Genomic DNA, 19760 nt, shown 5'->3' on the forward strand with positions numbered 1-19760 from the left:
TAGGGAAAGTAAGTGAATACCACCCTGATTATATGGAAACCAGGGTGGTAAGGTAGTGGATTAAGCCTGGAGACACCTAGATTCAAGTGTATCTTCAATCATGGAGATTCATTCGGTGATTACTTTTCCAGGCTGTTAGTATGGCTATAGAAATAAAAGAAGATTCCAATGTAAGCTTCCTTGAACTCCTGGGAAAACAAGTGAGATGTAAATCAGACAAATAAGTAAATAAATAAATCAAACCAGAATGCTGGATAATGTTAAAGGAAATGCTCTTTTAAGGTACCAACATAATTTATATATTGTTATATGACTTACAATGTCAAACTAGTGATTGTTACTATAGCGGAATCACCACAATACTATCAATAACAACTCTAGGACACAATACTAATAAGTTGTTTTAAACAGTGTACTATTTTTACTCTATCATTCTATTCCTCAAGAGTCTTATCTTGTGTACACATTGTGGAAAAGCACCACTGAACCCATGTGCAATATACTGATTAAGTATAGACTTTTAAAACGAGTAGCTGAGTCTTTCCTTTAAACTGGGGCAGAGGTGGGTTGCTGCTCGCCCACCCACCTGGACGCTTCTGCACATGCACATAAGAGTTGTGCATGCACAAGCACACATGGGAGCGCGCCTGAGCTGGTAGTAAAAAAAAATAAGCAAACCACCTGAACTTGGGTACTATAGAAAATGTATGTGATGCCACAAGTATATAGATTTTGTTGGATATGCTAAACTACTTATCAAATTACTTAAAGTAGCACCTGTTTTATTATCAGCTTGCTCTTACTCTTATGACTAAGAAAAAAGGGCCTCGTGACTCTGAAATAGATTGCCATTTTGTGTGTAATCATTACAAGCCTTAAGAAAATCAGGAAGGCCTATATATTTTTGTCCATTTTTTCCTCAGGTATATATTTTATTATACTGGTTTTGAATTTATGAGAATATACTGTAAGGATGGCATCTATTAACTTTATTAGTTATTTCATTATTGAGAATATTAAAAAAAGAAATCTAGAAATATTTTTTAAAACCTGCAAAAAGGATCAGTCTTTTTCATAACCAATAGCTAAATATAAGATTAACTTCTCTGTTTTAGTGGAAATCCCATTCAGAAAATAGAAATGAACAGGATGGAGAAAAATGTTACATTCTGTGAGCAACACAAATAGACTTTACTTAGTCAAAACATGTAAGAGCTTTTCAATAAACAAGTAGTAGGAGTATATAACTATATTAAGATTTTTAAAAGTGTGTTGCTATTTCCATGTTATAAATTCTTACTTCACCTCATCTTTGAAGAGCTTAGAGGTTCTCCATCTACAAACTCACCCATCCTGAGAATCAAAGCTGAAATGTGCAAATAAATCACATCACCTTTTTCCAATTTAACTGTGTTCGTAAATACACTCTCTGATTCAAAACAATTTTTTGGGAGTCCTACTCTTGAAATTGTAAATTTCTGAAATAATCAACCCAAGCATTCTGAATGACATGTAAACAACTACAGGTAAATTTATGTTAATTTACTGCCAAATGCAGCTAATGTATGTGAGATTGGGATGTTAAAAAAAACTTCAACTCTCAAAAACAAAAGTTTTTAGTTCAGAAAGGAAGTGAGTATGTGTGTGTGTGTGGGAGGGAGGGATTAATTCTGAATTCATTCCGATTTATTTCAAACTATTTTCAATCCAAGCCGTGTTCTGAATAATATCTACCTTTGAAAGTAAAAAAATAAATAAACCTAGTCTTCCAATGGGGTTACTTCCTTATTTAGTTAACAACACGCCTAAACACGCCTGCCCAGAGTAAGCATTCGTCAATTTAATCGGGCTTATTTCAGAATAAGTGCGAATAGTATTGCATCTTTAATTCTGCACCCTGATTTGTCCAATGTTGACACGCATTCATTTATGGCCTTGACATCGCCTGGTTTTCATCCTCGTTACATTCCAGCCCGAAGAATGCAGGCAATAGAAGATATCCGGGACAAAAGACAAAAGCACATGCGAGTTCCCTTTTCTTTGCCTTGGCATGAATGGCGAAACTGGCGTCCCCAGGCCAGAAAGATGGGACCAACCGCAAGCCCAGTCAGAAGGCAGCGAAAGAGTTAAAGGGGGAGGGGCTTGCTTCGCGCGCTCCCGCCCGATCAACTAGACTAGAGAAGCTCTTTCGCGCGCTCTTTGCCTCGGCAGCAGCAACAGTAGGACGGACTGCTGCGCGCGCAAAAGAGCCCGGCCGGCGGGTACCCGTTTCTACCGTGTGCGCCTCTCGACGGGCAGAGACGGTTGCGGGGGCGCGCTGCCGGGAGTTTCAGGTCATTAGATGGGGCTGAGGCGGAGCGGCGGCAGCGTCCACTGAAGAGAACGAGGCTGTGGGTGCGCGTGCGAGCGAAAGGAGAGGCGAGACCAGTCAGCGAGCCCAGCGAGTCAACCCACCGGTAACTGCCGGTAACTGCCCACCTTCGTAGCTCTGGAGAGAGGCTTTTGGGGCAGGCGAGTCCCCCCTTTTTTTCTCCTTACGCAGGGGTGCGCAGGAAGGGGGGGGCATAAGGTCCTGTCGTGGCGCACCCTGTGTGAATGCCGAGCCTCTGTGTATGGAAGAGGGCGGAGAAGAAGCGGGCAAAGCTCTTGTGGGACAGGAACTGGTTCCCGGCGAGGAGCCTACCCCGTGACTCTCGCTTTAGCTTGCCTCGGAGCGAAACTGGTGGCGGCCTCTTTGGGCGTTTTATGGTAGGGGATTAAGGCTCGTGCAGGTATTTTACTCGTGGCTCGTAATGGGGCGTTTTGCCGCTTTCCCCACCTCTTCCGTGTCCCTTCTCCTCCCAACTCTGGGCTGTCTTTTTTTCTTGCCCCGGATTATCTCCCATGGGGGATAATCTTTGTTTCCCGCTCGGGATTATCTCCTCGACCTCTGCGGGATTATTCTTCTTTCTCCCCGCCTCTTTTCGCAAAATTTAGGGGCGGTGCGCGGACAGATCACCCTCCTCCCCTTTCCTTCAGCGATTATTGCGCGCGCTCTCCCCAAAATAGGGGATCCGTCTTGCCATTTCAGATGAAAAACACACATTCTGGTTTCTCTCTCCCGCTCCCTTTCCCTGTTGCCTGTAGCTGCAATACGCATTCAGTTGAGTAAGGGGGGGAAAGGTGGCGGAGCTGACTGAAGAGCTGGGTGGGTTGTAATTGCCACTGTGGTGCTGTCACTTCACTACATTTGGAGCTGGGAGGGCGGGAGGCAGGACAAGCGCAAGGATTGGCCGCGGGAAGGGCGATTTTCTGGGGGAGAAGATAGGTAAGTGTTGAAGTCTGCCAAATGCAGGGAAAACGTACTGTCGCGCTTCACCCATGATAGTAAAATAGCCATTTGGACTGCTAGACGCGAAACGAACAAGGAATCACACGATGTTCTTTGGCATTATGATTTTTTAGGTGCATTCAGGTCCATTGTTACAAAACTGTCAAGCGTATCTCTTTATTTTGGATTCAATCTCTAGAAAGGTCTGCATCAGAATAATTGAAAGAGTTTACTGAAACTCAACATGTGAATGAAAGACTGGCTGAGTGTCATTTGTTGTTAGTAGGGGTCAGTCCTGAATAGAATGGACTGTACTTTATGGCTGCCAGCCAACTGGTCACTGCTATTGCTGAAGGAGGGGCATTGTTTCAATTATTGTTGTGGGGACAGAGTGTATATAGGATAATCTTTAACTCATGACAGAGCAAGTGGTAGTAATCTGCTAGTATCATCAACACCCCTTTTCTTTCACCTTTTGGAGGTAAGCACCAGGAATTTGCCTGCTGCTACTGCTGAGTTTGTAATCAATTCTGCAGTACAGGGTTTCATCCATCAATTAAAGTTCATTTTATTTGGGAAGAGAGGGGCCTTGGGCAACTATAAATAGACCTTTGGACTACTTGTAATGAGTAGAGGAAGACAAGTAAATTCTAGTAACACTGTATGTGAATTGCAAGTATCTTGCAGGGATGACTGTCATAATGTTTCTACCTTGACTCCTGGCTTGGGTGCATGTTATAAGTTATTTTAAAAGACAAGCTATTATTTAGCAATTTCTCTGTGAAAATGCCTCAGTTAAAACCCCTTTTCAACAACTATAATCATATCTGGGTACTACAGACAGGATCAAAATTTGAATTTGGTACGTTCAAAATCTCAAAAAAAAAAACCATATCAATGAGAGAAACTCTAGAATATTCAGTACATGCTGCAGCCATCTGTTCATTTTTCATCTCTCTTGTTTACAACTTGTGGGCTTTTCAAAATTATCCATTTAGGTGAACTCTTTACAACCGAAGTATTTTGTGCCTTGAATCATAGTGGAGATAACATAATACTTTATTATGTTATTCTTTGTATTCATATTACAATATTTTGGTACCTAATTGACTATCAAATTATTTGAAATTTTAGTATGTATGGATTTTCAATTAGAATTGTACCTTGGATTAAGAATGATTTTAGTAGGTACAGTACTTAGCATAAAGATTGATGGAACTTTGAAGGAATTGACTTGGTTGTGTGCATTCATTTGCAATTGTAAAAAATTTAGATGCCAAAAATTCTTATGTGTTTTACAAAAAATGAAGAGAGTTTTTTGGTCCTGTATTGATAATATGTTGATTGGTGTTTTCATTAATGTCCTCTTTCTTTTCAATGAAAGAAATGACTATGTGGAAGAAATAGCGATGTCTTGCTTGTTAGCCCTAATGATTCTAATAAGTAAGTGTGTTGGAACTTTTGCCAATGGACTGCAGTGTTGGATGTGCAATTATGCAAGAGATTTAACACTATTTTAAGGTCTGGGGTTTTTTGGGAACTTTTTTTTTTGAATCTTTATAAAATAGAAAGTATCTGTTCTTCAGTACTGTGACCATGAAAGGACAAATAGAAAATGGTTCAATTTCATTAAGAAGCCAGCTATATGTAGAATTCCCATCATATAATTATAGCTAATGTTCAGAATCCACTGTTATATTTGGATAAGTATTAAATTGTTGCACAAATATGCAGCTGTTGGTTGCTACCAAATAAATAAGCAAGAATTATAAGAGGAAGAGAAAATATTGTCTATGAATATATGGGATAGTGTATACATATTCAAATAATTTTCTTGACAATTGTATGGAAGTCACTTACAATTCTTCCATATAGCCATTCCTGATTTTAAAAAGTTAAATGTCTGGGATCTGGTTAATATTTTGATGGGAAATCATCAGTAAATTCCAAGATACAGATTAGATTCTGAAGCTGTAAGAATTTCTGAAAGGTAATGATAATCTACTTGTGTCATAAAATTGCATGCTTGCTTTCATGACATCACCAGAAATCAAACTAAACAAATAAACACTAAACTTACAACCATTTGCTTAGTAATAATTCAGATTTACAAACGCACTGGAAAAAATATTCAAGACTGCCCCTTGTATTTAGAACCATTACTGCATTCCCATAGTCAAAACCCAGGTGCTTGGCAACTGGCATGTATTTAGGATGGTTGCAATGTCCTTGTGTCATGTGATCATCATGTGCAACCTTCCCAGCCAGCTTCCGATAAAGTCAATGTGGGAAGCTGGAATTGCTTAATAACCATGTAATTCACTTGACAATTGTGGTAATTTGCTTAACAACCATGGTAAATGGTTGTAAAATTGAGTGTGACTCACTTAACAATTACCTGACTTAGCAGTGGAAATTTTGATTCCAATTGTGTTTGTAAAACCAGGAATACCTGTAGATACATCAATTCTGGTTCTCAGTTTCTGTGGCCTTGATTTGCCTTGCACAGATACATCTGAGGGAAGGGCCAGCAACATAGAAATTGTGGTACAACCTGGTGATAAAATCCATGCTCCTTTTAGATATCTATTGCAGGCGTATTAAAAGGGGCAAAGGGTTGCCTGCCTTATCTCACCTACTATTTTAGCCTCCTTGGCTTTCCTCAATATATACATCTAATTTCATGTCTGCTTTTACATTGTAATTCTGTCCTGTATATGTTGTAATTTATAAATAGAGAAATAGGATATTTCTTTTGAGACCCTTTTATGAGTTGCTATCAGGAAGGAGCGGAGAGAAAAAGGGAGTTGCTTCTCTGATCCCCTTCTTGATGTCATCTGGCTCATCAATTGCCCATACATTACTAAGTGAGAATCATTGAGGAGAAAACCTACTTCAACATGATTTCCCCAGATTTTAATACCAGTATTGTTTTATCATCTCATGGTATCTTTTATTAATAAAAAGTTAAGGATAGTGGAACTATATTGGTGATAGGATCAAAAGCTTGTTTTCCCCAGCACTCTGCATTAGTCTTTACAGAGAGAAGAGTCCTAGAAAGGAGGCAATTTCAAACCACTGAAGAACTTTGCTAAGAAAATGTTGATGAAGATTTTCAGTCATCCAGTTACAGTTGTATGTAGATTGAGATATGGCAACTGGACTTTTTCTTCTTCTTCTTCTTCTTCTTTTTATTTTTTTGCCAAAAAAACTCTGCAAGGACCAGCACAGGCAGCCGTCAAGAGTCCTCACTTAAGTTGAAGGGAGTAACAACAACAAAAAATATCAAATGTGTCATGGTATAGAAAGAGACACATCTCTCTCCCCCCAAAATTACCCAATATTCACATTTATACTTTAAAAAAGAAAAGAAATTGACTACAACTGTGAAGCAATGTAGCGCTAACAGAAATGAATGTAAGCAAAGAGTGACATCTTTGTATAGGTAATCCTCGGTGAGCAATGGTAATTGGGATGAGGAACCCGGTTGCTAAGCAACACGGTCATAAAGTGCAATATTGTATGTCTAATCTACCATGTGGTTATTAGGGGCAACATCATATGATTGCCACATGTAATCTTCTTCTGGCTTCCCCATTGATTTTATTTGTTGAACCTAATAATGAAGGTTACAAATAGTGACAAATAACAGAATAATAGAGTTTGAAAGGACTTGGGAGGTCTTCTAGTCCAACCCCCTGCTCTGGCAGGAAACCCTAAACCATTTCACATAAATGGTTGTCCAATCTCTTTTTAGCAGCAAATGGTAATTGTGAAATGCTGCAACCCTTGTAATTGTGAGCCAGTTGTTAAGCCCCAAATAGTGATCATGTGACTGTGGGGACACCGTGACAGCCATAATTTCAAAGATAAGTCTCCTTGTTCAAGATTGTAGCAGTTGCTGCATGAATGATAGTTAATTGAAGATTATCAACATCTAGAGATCTGCATGTTGGCATTGTAAGTACAAATAATGCTGCTGTAGTACTTTTATTAGTGCTATTCTTCTACAAACCTACAGTTATATAGTACAGTGGTCTCTAGGTACTCATTGTTAATTGATTCTTAGAGTGCAATGTGTATAAAAAACAATATTAGACAAATTTGTCCAATAAGGAATAATGTAGTAAGTCACAAGGTAGCTGACACCAATATGTTCTAGGTTGTGTGTTGAGTACCAAACAAATGATGATTGTTGGGATAAAAATTTTGTATAAAACATAATGAGTACCAAATTCAATGAGTTTCAAAGAGTTCCAACATACCACTGTATATATTTGGTACTATGTTTCAGGTTTACAACATTTTTTAAATATACTACTTAGTCTAATTACTTCACATTTGTGGATTTTATGCAGATATGCTAACATAAAGAACTATATTAATAAAGTATATGGATCTTGAAGATGTTGCAGTAAGTTCCAGTGTTGGTAAAATTAATTGATATGATAATTTTATAATTTATTTAAAAGTAGCCTCGTTATAAATTTGTACCAATTCTAAATATATTTAATTGCGAACATTCATGATGTGTTTCAACAGAATATCAAATGGGCACATTTAAGAGAAAATCCTTAGATTAAGTGTTGGTTTAACATTTTTGTCTGTCAAACATCAATTTAAAGATAAAAAGAATTATGAAAATGAGTAATTTCCATTGTGTCTTGTTTATAAATTTCCCAAATAACTAATTTTGGAAGGAGGAAGTATTTGAAAGTATATGGAGGTATGTGAAGTCATGTGATCACCATTTGCAATCTTCCCAGCTGTTTCCCATAAGCAAAATAACTAGAGGAAGCGGGATTCACTTAATAACTGCAGTGATTCACTTAATCATAATTAAAAAGGTTGCAAAATAGGTACAACACCCTTAACTGCCTTGCTTACCAATGGAAATTCTGGTCCCAACTGTAGCAGTCATAAGTTGAGGACACTCTGCATATGTTTTCATTTGTTTGCCTATAAACTATCTATACAAGTCTAGGGTTAGATTGCCTGCATTTAATTTAAAGCAATTGTATAGCTATCCTAGTCAAGATAAAGTAGATAATCCGAATTACTTAGTAGTTGTGTTTATAAGAATATTGTCTGATAATTTTGCATGGTTGCCTTGGAAAAAAACTACCAAACCGTGATTTCTTCTGTACATAGGGAATAGAAACAATAAATGATTGCAAGGAACAATTTATCTGAGAGAACTTTTCCTGCAAAAGATTGTAACAAAGTTTCAGCAGCAAATTGGTTATTCACTGTTTAATTGAGCAAAACAAAGATTTCTCAAAGCTTGTTAAGGGAATAAAATATATTCTATTGTTATATAGAAAATGTTGATGTAGGAGAAGAGCAGGCAGAGCTAAGGGAGCAGAGTTAAGTGCATGAACTCTATGGGAATAGCATGGGGGAATTTCCAATGAACAGTGTTGATTTAAAACAAACAATTGGAAATTGGCAGGTGGTGCTTTGTGTCCAAGGCTTGAGTCCTTAGGGTATACAGAGACCCACTTTTTAGTTATACTAGTGATTTGTGTTCACATTGTTGGCTACCCTGTATTTTAAATTTTGTAATGTGTACAATTGTTTTTATTACATTTTAACTGTTCACTACCCAAAGTTACTTTTTGAGATAAGTGGCCATATAAATAGGATAAATAAATAAACCTCTCCAAATTTACTTGATGACAATGCATTCATAAAACACAAATGTGGCTAGTGGTTTTCAGAACATGGGAATAGATGTGATCAGTGCATTATTTATTAATAATTAAGAAACTACGTTGTCATTTGGTGGAATGGAAAATAAAATACAAATAACAGTTATATTCTTCCTTCTATTTTGCTGATTGAAATAATTTTACCAATTTTCAGGTTTATGTACTTAGTAATCTTTGGATGGATTTTCATATCCAGTGGTAAGTCTGGGAGTATTATTTTGCACAAATTTTCCCTTTCATTATTTTCTGTGTCTGCTACAGAGCAAAGTAGCATTGATTAACTGCTTTGGTAAGTATTTGCAAAACAGACTAAAGGAGATTGAAAAAGCTGCAATGATTCATAGTATGGCTCCTGTTCCATTTCTATTTTCTTCCTCATTATTATTACCTTTGATACAACCTACATTTTTTATAAAAAGTTATTTCTATGAAGCAGAGAAAAAAGTAAGTGCATGTAGTTTCCCCCAAAAAATAACATTATGATATGTTGATTCATTGTATGTTTCGTAGTCATATACTAGTGTATGCTTCCATTCTTCCAATTGTGGACTATTTTGCCTCCTTATTTTTGCATGCAACTCACAGCTGCTATCCTGCACATTATCCCCATCTGCCTATCAACATGGAAATGAAGATCTGTATTGCCATTCAAATCATTGGGGCTTCAGCTACATCCACTATTTTAAAGTATAGATAACATCAGATCCAAGCAAAAAGCAGCAAAATCCATTCAAGTCCAATCTTTTATTTCAGGGTAGATAAAAATAGATGATTTTAAAAAAATTAAAAATGGATTTTTAAATTTTAAATTGGAGTTTTTTATTTTTATTAAATTTATTTTAAATAAAATGCTTTTGGATTAAAAATCTAAAGATTAAGATAAATTTAGTTTATTCAGCACGAAATGGAACTTAATTATGTAGCATAAGGCTGTATATTCTGCAATATTTACATTTTTGGTAAATTCAATGAATACAAGCTGAGATAACATGCACTACATTGATGCCTTCACACAAATCCACAGTAACAATGAGATAAATCATAAAACAAAGTTCAGGAATATTCCTTTATTCCATTGTTTTGCAAATATATGTACACTACAAACTCTATGATTTTTTGAAGAGAAATGCATCTGTACCACCAGGCTCTTAAAGTGTACATATGAGGAGGAAGGGCAAGCAACAAAAATAAAAGTGAAACCTTCTAAGCAGCTTATAAATATAATATTAGAGAGCACCTGCCATTTCAGATTCATCATGGCAGCACCTGTTGGCGGGCATCTACTCCTCTGCTGCCTGCTATGTTCCTCACCTTGTTGTGTCACTGCCGCATCACCAGTTGACCCATTAAAATGAATGGAACTGTTGGTGAGTCAACAGCGGGTCAGAGGAGAAGCCCCTGCCGGATAGAGATGACAGTTGCTCTTTAAAAATTATGACTTGAATCAAGTTGATTTAAATCAAATCTTTTTACTAGTGATTTAAATAATGATTTAAATCAACTTGATTTAAATTAAATCCACCCTGCTTTATTTGCTTACACCTAATGGACAGAACCTTTGCAAACAGCATTTATAACCTTCTAGCCCTAGCCCACTAGGTACATCTTGAGAGATTCTAGGGTAGCCTGAACCTTTTCCCCACTGTCTCATCCAGCTCAGGGCTGTGCTGTCTTTCAATTTGGACCACCACCACTCCAGGAAAGTTATGTGTTACCAAACTCCCTCCCCCACTGCCAACTCCAGGTGCACATTCCATCATATCTAATTTCTCTAAGCTTGAACTGAGCAGCATCAAAATACTCTTGCATAGGCATCATCACATGGTCATACAGGAACAGGGATGGAAAGAACCTGCCCTCTGCTCGCCCCATCCCTTTGTTCCTTTAACTTCTTTCCAAAGTATTTCACCAAAACAATAGCTCAGTGATCCCACGTATTGCTAGATTAGGAATATAACATATTTTAAATGGTAGATACTTAGTTGTGGTCTTGAGTTAGGTGTCTGTAGTTAAGATCAAGTTTTTTCATTGTAAGCATATGGCAACATAGGAGCACAAACACATCAGGACTGGATTCAACAGTCCACTGCATTTAAAAGGAACAGGCCACTCATTTGAAGATAGCAAAATCCACATTTTGGACAAAGAGGACCACTGGTTTGAAAGAGGGGTCAAAGAGGCCATCTATGTCAAAATTAAACAGCCTTCTCTCAACAGAGCTGGTGGGATATGATATCATCTATCCCCAATCTACAACACAGTCCTTTCAACAGTTCCAAGAAGGGTCCACACCATTTGCACTACTCAGGTGACCCTGATGACCGAGATAAACCTCCAGGTGACCTTAGTGACTCACTAAAAGAATGCAAATGATCAGCTGTTTGCAAGGAGTGTAAATCCTTCCATTCCCCACTATCCGGTCAGAGTTGAAGAAGCTTCTTGGATGAGAAATGAAACGTTTTCAAAGAAAAAAACCCAGAAAGTCCGGTTGCCTCTTGAAAAAGTACCCTTGGGGCTACAACCTTAACTAAGGGTGACAAGAAATATGAATTGTCAGATGATTAATTAAGCAAATGATTAAATTAAAAAGAAAGCTTGAAATAGAATTATGTCTTATATAATGAATGATTTTATGTCCTAAGCCTAAATGCTATTACGAAAAGTGAGTCTTGGAGCTTCTAGTAGAATTGCAAATGGAAGTATTAGAAATTATGGCTGTAAATATTGTTGAATTTAAAAGAGAGACTAGGGTTTTTTCTTTAAATATCCTTTTTTATTAACACAGTACAGTGTGTTATTAATTGATCTTCGATAATAGTTTTATTATTACAACTATGTGGCATAGTAAGACATGGTTGAAGGGCAGTTTATATAGGTTGTGCACGTAATCTGTATAATTAGATGTACAGCTGCCATTAAATTCCAGAATTCTGAATTACTAAAATCTATATTTCAGCCCTTACCTCTCCCCCAATAAATGCAGATATTTTTTCAAGTTTGGAGAAAGTAAAGAATGTGATTCTATTTGAGTTCAAAAAATAAGTCCTGTTCACTTACGTGAATTTGAACAGGATTAAATGTGTAGAATGAATAAAATAAACCTTAGAATTTCTAATAAGAGTTTACACATCATTGTGTACTTTGTGCTTTTTTACTAAAAGGAAAAAAGAAAAATCTCAACTGCTGGGATTTGGGGTTCAAATTTTAAAACTTGCCACTTATTTCAAGATTTGCAAAATGAACTGATGCAGCTAAGATTGAGAAAATATTTGTCTTGGTATCTAACTGTTTCTAAAAATATTTGTCTTGGTATCTAACTGTTCATAGTTATCTTAGAATCAATTGTCAGTTTTCAAAGTAGTCAGCAAAGTCATTTGTTTAAAAGAATTTGGATTTATAAACATAGTGAAGACCTTATTTTTTAAAAGGTATTTCTATTTTATTTTTCCATTAACTAGTAATCTCTTGAAACTTTAAAGAGTGTTATCTCCATTTTAAGGTGTGCTTTTTTGCATGTCTGAACTTTTAAGGAAAAAAAATTGGAGAGATTAGTTTTCTATATTCTTGTCTACAGTTGTTGGGATTTGACATATCATTGTCTTCTGAACTAGTAGTTAAAAGCTTTTGGGGCCATTTATCTGAAAACTGCAGTTACATGATTTTTGAAACTCTGCTGTTTCAGAGGTCTTAAGCTATATAATTACATGACGTAAGTAGGACTTAGCATTGATGAAGCTTTTGATAGAAAGCAGGACCATTTCATTCTCTAACTGTAATTCCATGTTTATATAGTTTTCCTGATTAACAGTAATGTAAGTTTAGCTAGAAATTAAACTGTACAGTTGGACTTATCCTGGATGATGAACAGCTTTTTCAAAAATCTCACCCTGAATTATCTTCTCAGAAATCCAATTATTGTGAGTCTCAGGGCTTCTAGTAGAATTTCAGGTATGGATGTTTAAGAAATCTTGTAAATACTATTGAATTGAGATAAATGTTTTCAATTAGCACAAAAGAGGATGCTGCAAATTATGACATATTAAGTTACAGTTTAAGGGCAGCTTATACATATTGCACACCTAACCATATAATTAGATGCACAGCTGCTTACACTGATTATTCCACTCAGTTGGGTAATGAAAAGTCTCAATAAGGGAGAATATTTGTAGCTCTGAGTTGAAATGAAAAGACTGCAAGCAAACAACTGAGCTCACCAAGAATTGCATTGTATCAACACTTCAATGTGTTCTTGGAGCCCAACTTAAAACAATGAGCTCTAAAGCAGAATGGAGGGATAGCAGATATAAAATAATGGAAATTACATTGGGAAAATAACAATTTTGAAATAGACAGCAAGTTTTTATTAGGTAGCCCTTTGAAATTTTTTTAATATAAGCTTGGATTTTAAATGTTTTTTAGATTGTGAATATGCCAAATAAGGTGTACTTGAATATGCATTTTGAGCAGTCCAAATTAAATATACAAACCTCTTTCTAATGAAGTTATACAGAAGATGTCCTTTCACAGCAGTTTGGTAAAGAAGACTTTTTTTATCCCCATATATAGACTGATAAGTGCTGCCCTTGAATGAATTCTAACCCATAAAATCTTACACCTCCACAGATAGATGTATAAATATGAGGTTTAGATAGAAAAAGCTTCATCAATAATGCTGGAAGTCTTCAAAAAGCCTTAAGGAAACTTTTATAGGTAACTTTAAACTATGATTTTTAAAACATGATTTCCTGATTATTGCCTGGTAGACTTGTTTGCACAGAAATCAGTTACATTATGATTTAACACGTCAGAATTATTTGGAATATTTTCAAATTTTAAAAACTACAGGTTATATTTTCTAGAAGCTGATATATTTACACAAAATTCTATGCAACATACTACATGGGTTTACAAAGAGTAGTAATATTCTTCTTTTAGTCAAAAAGTCCTAGATTTGGTAAATATCTTTCAGAAAAAAAGAAAAAGCATCAAACTATGGAAAGTTGCTGTTGTTCACTGAAAAAAACATCTTAATTTATAAAACCTTTTTTGTAACTTGAATCATGAAGTCAATTTATCTTTCTATTATAGGCATATTAATATGATTTCCTGGTTGAGTGGCTTGAGGCTTTAGTTTTTTAATGTAATGGGTGATCATAACATGTCCTAAAATAGATTGAAGCCTAGAGGGAATTTTGACCTAGGGGTAATTCTCAGGCTTTACGACAGAATAAAAACAAAATTGCCCATTTAGGGTAAGAATGCTGCGTAACAGGAGACTTAGTAAGTGTACTTGGATGACTACACTTACATAATTAGAATCACAGTACAGGTGGTATATGAGTAATAATCCTACAAAAGGTTACTTTTTCTGTGTCATATTTTCTAAAGTATAGTAACAGTTTTTGTTGCCTTACAAGATTTCATCCCACCTTCTGCAAGTTTTCTGTAATACCTTAGGAGGTAAAAGATGTCATAATTACAGCAGATTCTTAGCTATGATACCAAAGTCTTCCCTTCAAGAGAGTTATGCATGTGACTGAACACTAAACATTTTTCCATTATTGTAGGACAGGGGTGTCAAACTCTCATCGTCACGTCATCACATGACATATCGTGACTTTTCCCCCTTTGTTAAAATGGGGGTGGGCATAGCTAGTGCATGACACATCTGATCTATGGCCAGGAGTTTGACACCCCTCTTGTGGGATACTTATTTGAAATTGAATGTGGACAAATATAAACTAAATGATTAGGCTGCATTAGAATTATAACTAGTTAACTTTGAAACCTTTGTGACCAATCCTCGTATGTTCAGCAGTTGCAGTGACTTGCAGTCAAAAGATCACCATTGGTATGCTTTGCAACTGACTTACGACATTCGGAGTTAATAGGGAAGGCAAGAGTAGTAAAATCATAAGTCTTAAACATGTAGGTTTTTTGCTTACCAACTTAATGGCCGAAGGACAAGTATGGTCATAAGCCTGTCACAGTCATATGCTTTTCTACTTAGCAATTGAGTAATGTTTAGTGGCTGAGTTACCAATCCCATTTATGGTTGCTAACTGTATTCCTAGATACATAGTACCTGCTATAAAAGTGCTATTATTTATTTATTTAAATAATTAGTGAATCCTCCTAGCGGGTGGATTTCCAGATGGCCAGGACTATTCTACCTGGACATTCTGAAAGGCCAAGGCCAAAGATATGGGTCATGTTCGTTTATGGAAATCCAATCACCTTGCTTTCATGATGTTAACATCATATCAACAAAACAGGCCAGACCATTCTATTGAGACTAGGTTTGGAGGCACTGAAGAATGGGAAGAAACTGTGGTATGAGTTGGGCTAAGAGAAAGTGTCTGGCCCAAGAATGCCCAGATGGATTTCATGCATAAAGCAGGACTAATCAAATTGATATTGAAACCTACATTGAACTATGAATTCATATCGTAGTCTAAAGATGTATTGAACTTACTACTATTTATTAATTTGTTTATTAATCAAATTTATATTTGAACCCATCTTGTGAAAAGTGACTCAGGGCAGCATACAATAATCAAATAAAAAAGTAGAAGTATAAAACAATCATTATCTAAAGCCATTATATGAAAAGTATTTATTAATCAAATTTATATAACTGTCCATATCATGGAAATTCACTCTGGATGGCATGCAAAAATCCAGCAACAGTAAAAATATAAAACAGTCATTTTCTTAAGCCATTATATAATAATTATTTTAAAAGCATTAAACATACAGTATTCATTAAATCAAATGTATTTGGTTGCCTTTCTCAAGAAAAGTGACTTTTTCCCAAGATCCCAAACCAGGGTGATTATTTGACTGTTGGTTTAATTTTTGGAATATGTTGTCAAGGCCAATAATTGGCAGGATTGAAAAAAAATTAGACATATCTAGAGCGGATAGTCTTACAGGTACACCTTTTTTAGTGACCACAATTGGGAATGGCAACTTGGTTGTTAAGCAAAGCATTTGCTAAGTAAAACTGTGATTGTACAGTACTTATGAGCTTGCTTTAGATTTCCTCTACTTTATAGACTTGCAAAGGTAGCAAATGTGAGGGCTAGTCACAAGTTAGTTTTTCATTCTTATTGTACCTGCAAGTGGCTGCTAAATGAGCCACTCACTAAATGAAGAATACCCATATTTGTTGTTTACCAAGATGGAAAGAAAATACAAATATCCTCAACATGTTTTTTTTTAATTTCATATTTTAAAAGTTCCACATATCAACCACATTTTATCAAATTCATTGCTACAATGTCTTGGAAGCTGATTATACTGATTATTACATTGAAGTATATTTGTCAAGTTTAGTGGATGTTAAATTAATAAGATTATTTATATTCCATGAAGCCTAGCTGAATATGGCTCATAACTGAAAAACTCATGGGAAGCCACAGGAAATACCAGAAGCAATAGGCTAGACTTACAATAGAAAAAACATTGAGAAAAGCAGTGGTAAACAATTTCCATATTAGTGTCAAGAAAAATAACATGGAATTTTGCTCCACTCAAGAAGAATTTGCTGAATTCAGAAGGATTTTGTTGAATTCCAAAAATTAGCTTTTTAAGGGGTTCTTATTTTTCTTTTGTAGAGAAATAATTGTTGATTGTTAGTATGGTATGTTCTAGTTTCTTAGTGGCTTCGGATTGAAATTATTTTTATTTCTAGTTGGAAATAGCTGGTAATTATTTATATCACAAATATATACACACACACATAGAGATTTATAATAGAGCATTATTTAAAGAAAAAAATGAATGAAGGATTTAACATAATGGTTTAGGATAGTACATAACTATAGTGGTATGTATGAAGAAGGACCTTGGGAGACTGGGCAAAGAGACATTGCCAAGGAAGATAACAGACAGCTTAGCCCACAACTGGATGATGGGTGGTGTAAGAGGCTCAGAAGTCACTCTCAGGACAAAGGTTGGATTGTAAAGGAGATGGGCATGGAAGAATTGTACTCAGACTTGAAAGCTTTTGTTTACGATGAAGTAGAATTAGCTCATCTGGTTGTGTTTCCTATCTAGTTAATCCTATGAGGCTGACATCAATCTTGCAAGTCAAGCAAACCCCACCCCCAGCACCTATGCCATCTCTTATCTAACGATTCCTGTGGTAATGTTTCTTTACCCAGTCTCTCAAGGTCCTTCCGCATATTAGTACAATAAGTCTGCATTGCAAACAAAGGGAGTGTGCCTTGTTTAAACAAAGTTAGGACTATGGTCATAATATTGTTTTGTAACATAAAATGACAATTAAGGAATGATTCCTCCAAGGCAAAAACTCATAATGACTTTTGAACCAGACTCTTAGTTATACAAAACAGAGGAAGCTGAAATAACCACAGGAATTCTAGCCTTCTCGACCTCAGCTGTAACACTTAGCAAAAATAAAGTTTCAAATTCTTCCATAGAATTCAAAGAGACATGTTGATGTTTTTGGGTAGTTCACACTGAGTAGTGGAGAAACTATGGTGTGGCTGAAGTTAAAATCTGGTATTTTGCAAATTTCCCTGCCCGCACTCTTTACCTGTCTTTAAAGCCTTCGGCACTTCTGCACATATGTATGGCATGTACAGCGCCTGCACAACACTCCGCCAAGCTGTTGGAGCATCGTGGAGGCTTGCAGAGGCATCACTGGAAGGTAAGATGCATGCACACACTGTGCCTGCCTTCATTTGGAGGGCACCAGGCCCCGTTACAACCATACTGGTTGCAATGGGATCCGGAACCCACCATTGGTGTATTTGGATTAGGATTGGACCAATAGTAAAATCTGTTACAAGCAAAAACATGATTTGATTTCAGAATCATCCTTCATTTACAGATTCACTCCCTGGTATCTCCAGATAAAAGAGGAGCAGAGCTGTTGCCTGGGTTGACATTACTAGATTAGGTGGGCCAAAAATCTGATTATTAAGTCCCAATGTAGAGTCTTATTACTGATAGTTACATTTAATGAACAATTGTCATAATGCAAAAAGTAACTATAAATATATACTAGTAGATGGTTCAGTCTTAAATCATTCTTTTGTTTTTGAACAATTGTATTAAATTAAATATAAAATAACAGAACAAGAAAAATTTGTGGGGAGGGAATGAAAAAGGGGACTATGGAAAAAGTGACAAGAAAAAAAGTGAGGAATTGACTACTGATTTTCTTCAGGACAGACACAAATATATAGTACCTCTTATTCTAAGTTGAAACGAAAACATAAAAACATCATGTAACAAATACAAATTAATAAATCAAAATAACATTAAAATATATATAATAAAAAAAACCTTACTCTTAAGTTTAAAAATAAATTTAAAGTATAGGTTTAAAGAATATAAGTCTAATAAGAATAAATATACCCAACATTAATCATAACAAATCTAATCATTCCAAAATCAAATTTTCATCTGTATCTTTCTCATGCAAAAAAAATCCAAAAATGGTTTCCAAATAGAAACAAAGCTATTCTCCTGCACACTGCTTTGAGAGTCCAAGCTGTGGGTTATTTCAGTTTGGTTGCCCTGGAACTGAGGAAAAGACTTTTCCTTGGCCACGCCTCCAGGCGTGCCTAATCCCCAGAAATTTTCCTCAGTTTGGCCCATTTGGAAGCTGTTTTTGGGAGCTCCAGCTGAAATAGTGCTTTGCTTGGACTCGCTTTAATTCTTCTGACTTTTCCTACTACCGTATTTTCACCCATATAACTCACCCACGCAAATAACCCGCCCACGCAAATAACCCGCAGGTTTTCAAGATCGTGTAAAATATTTTCCGTATACCCCGCCCTCTTATATAACCCACGACGAGTAAGCCATCGGACCTCCCCATTAAAACCAATCGGAGGAGAAAGCCTGGGTGAGCTGGGGAGGGGTTGGAGGAACGGAGGAGAAGGGAAAGTGCTGAGATCGGGGAAGGCACGGGAGGCAGGAACGGAGGAGAAAGCCTGGGCGAGCTGGGGAGGGGTTGGAGGAATGGAGGAGAAGGGAAACTGCTGAGATGGGGGAAGGCACGGGAGGCAGGAATGGAGGAGAAAGCCTGGGCGAGCTGGGGAGGGGTTGGAGGAACTCAACTCAAGGGAGAGATCTTGAAATTCAATAGGAAAAAAATATATTTGTGAGTTGAGTTGAGGCAGTATCAAATAGCTTTACAATGATTAAAAAATGAACAATTTCTCTAAATAAGGACAACATACCATAAAATGATTTCATAAAAGATTGGTATATAATAGCTCATTTTAGAGTAATTAAATAGAAATGGTATCATTACTGAAAGTTTTTGTAGTTTAAAAAAATGCATTTCTGAATCCATATGATGTTTGGAGGGATAGTATTTACATCTCCATAAGATTTCACTCTAAATGTTACATGTAGAGCGGATGTTCCAATCGTCAAACATTGCATTAGCGCTATTCCATCGGACCTCCCCATTAAAACCAATCTTCTCCTCCGTTCCTCCAACCCCTCCCCAGCTCGCCCAGGCTTTCTCCTCCGTTCCTGCCTCCCGTGCCTTCCCCCATCTCAGCAGTTTCCCTTCTCCTCCGTTCCTCCAACCCCTCCCCAGCTCGCCCAGGCTTTCTCCTTTGTTCCCGCCTCGGGAGGAACGGAGGAGAAGGGAAAGTGCTGAGATCTGTTAACAGATTAGTTAATCTGTTAGTCGCGTGTAAAATATTTTCCGTATACCCCGCCCACTTTTATACCCCGCGGGGGGCATG

General features: G+C 36.6%; 1 protein-coding gene across 3 annotated transcripts in view; it reads left to right on the top strand.

The window, feature by feature from the left end:
• Positions 1-2231: 2231 nt before the first annotated feature.
• PALS2 (protein associated with LIN7 2, MAGUK p55 family member) overlaps positions 2232-19760 on the top strand; it is a 60139-nt gene continuing 42610 nt past the window's right edge. The window contains exon 1 of one of the 3 annotated variants that reach the window (XM_014054341.2): positions 2232-2511. The gene's annotated coding sequence lies outside the window, so the exon portion shown is untranslated. The remainder of the gene's footprint in view (positions 2512-19760) is intronic. The other 2 variants (XM_087712793.1, XM_014054342.2) reach the window with 2 other exon arrangements.

The sequence above is a fragment of the Thamnophis sirtalis genome, unplaced genomic scaffold, assembly GCF_051295495.1.
Source record: "Thamnophis sirtalis isolate CommonGarterSnake01/CBP01778 unplaced genomic scaffold, rThaSir2_p1.2 scaffold_4, whole genome shotgun sequence".
NCBI classification, from domain to species: domain Eukaryota; kingdom Metazoa; phylum Chordata; class Lepidosauria; order Squamata; family Natricidae; genus Thamnophis; species Thamnophis sirtalis.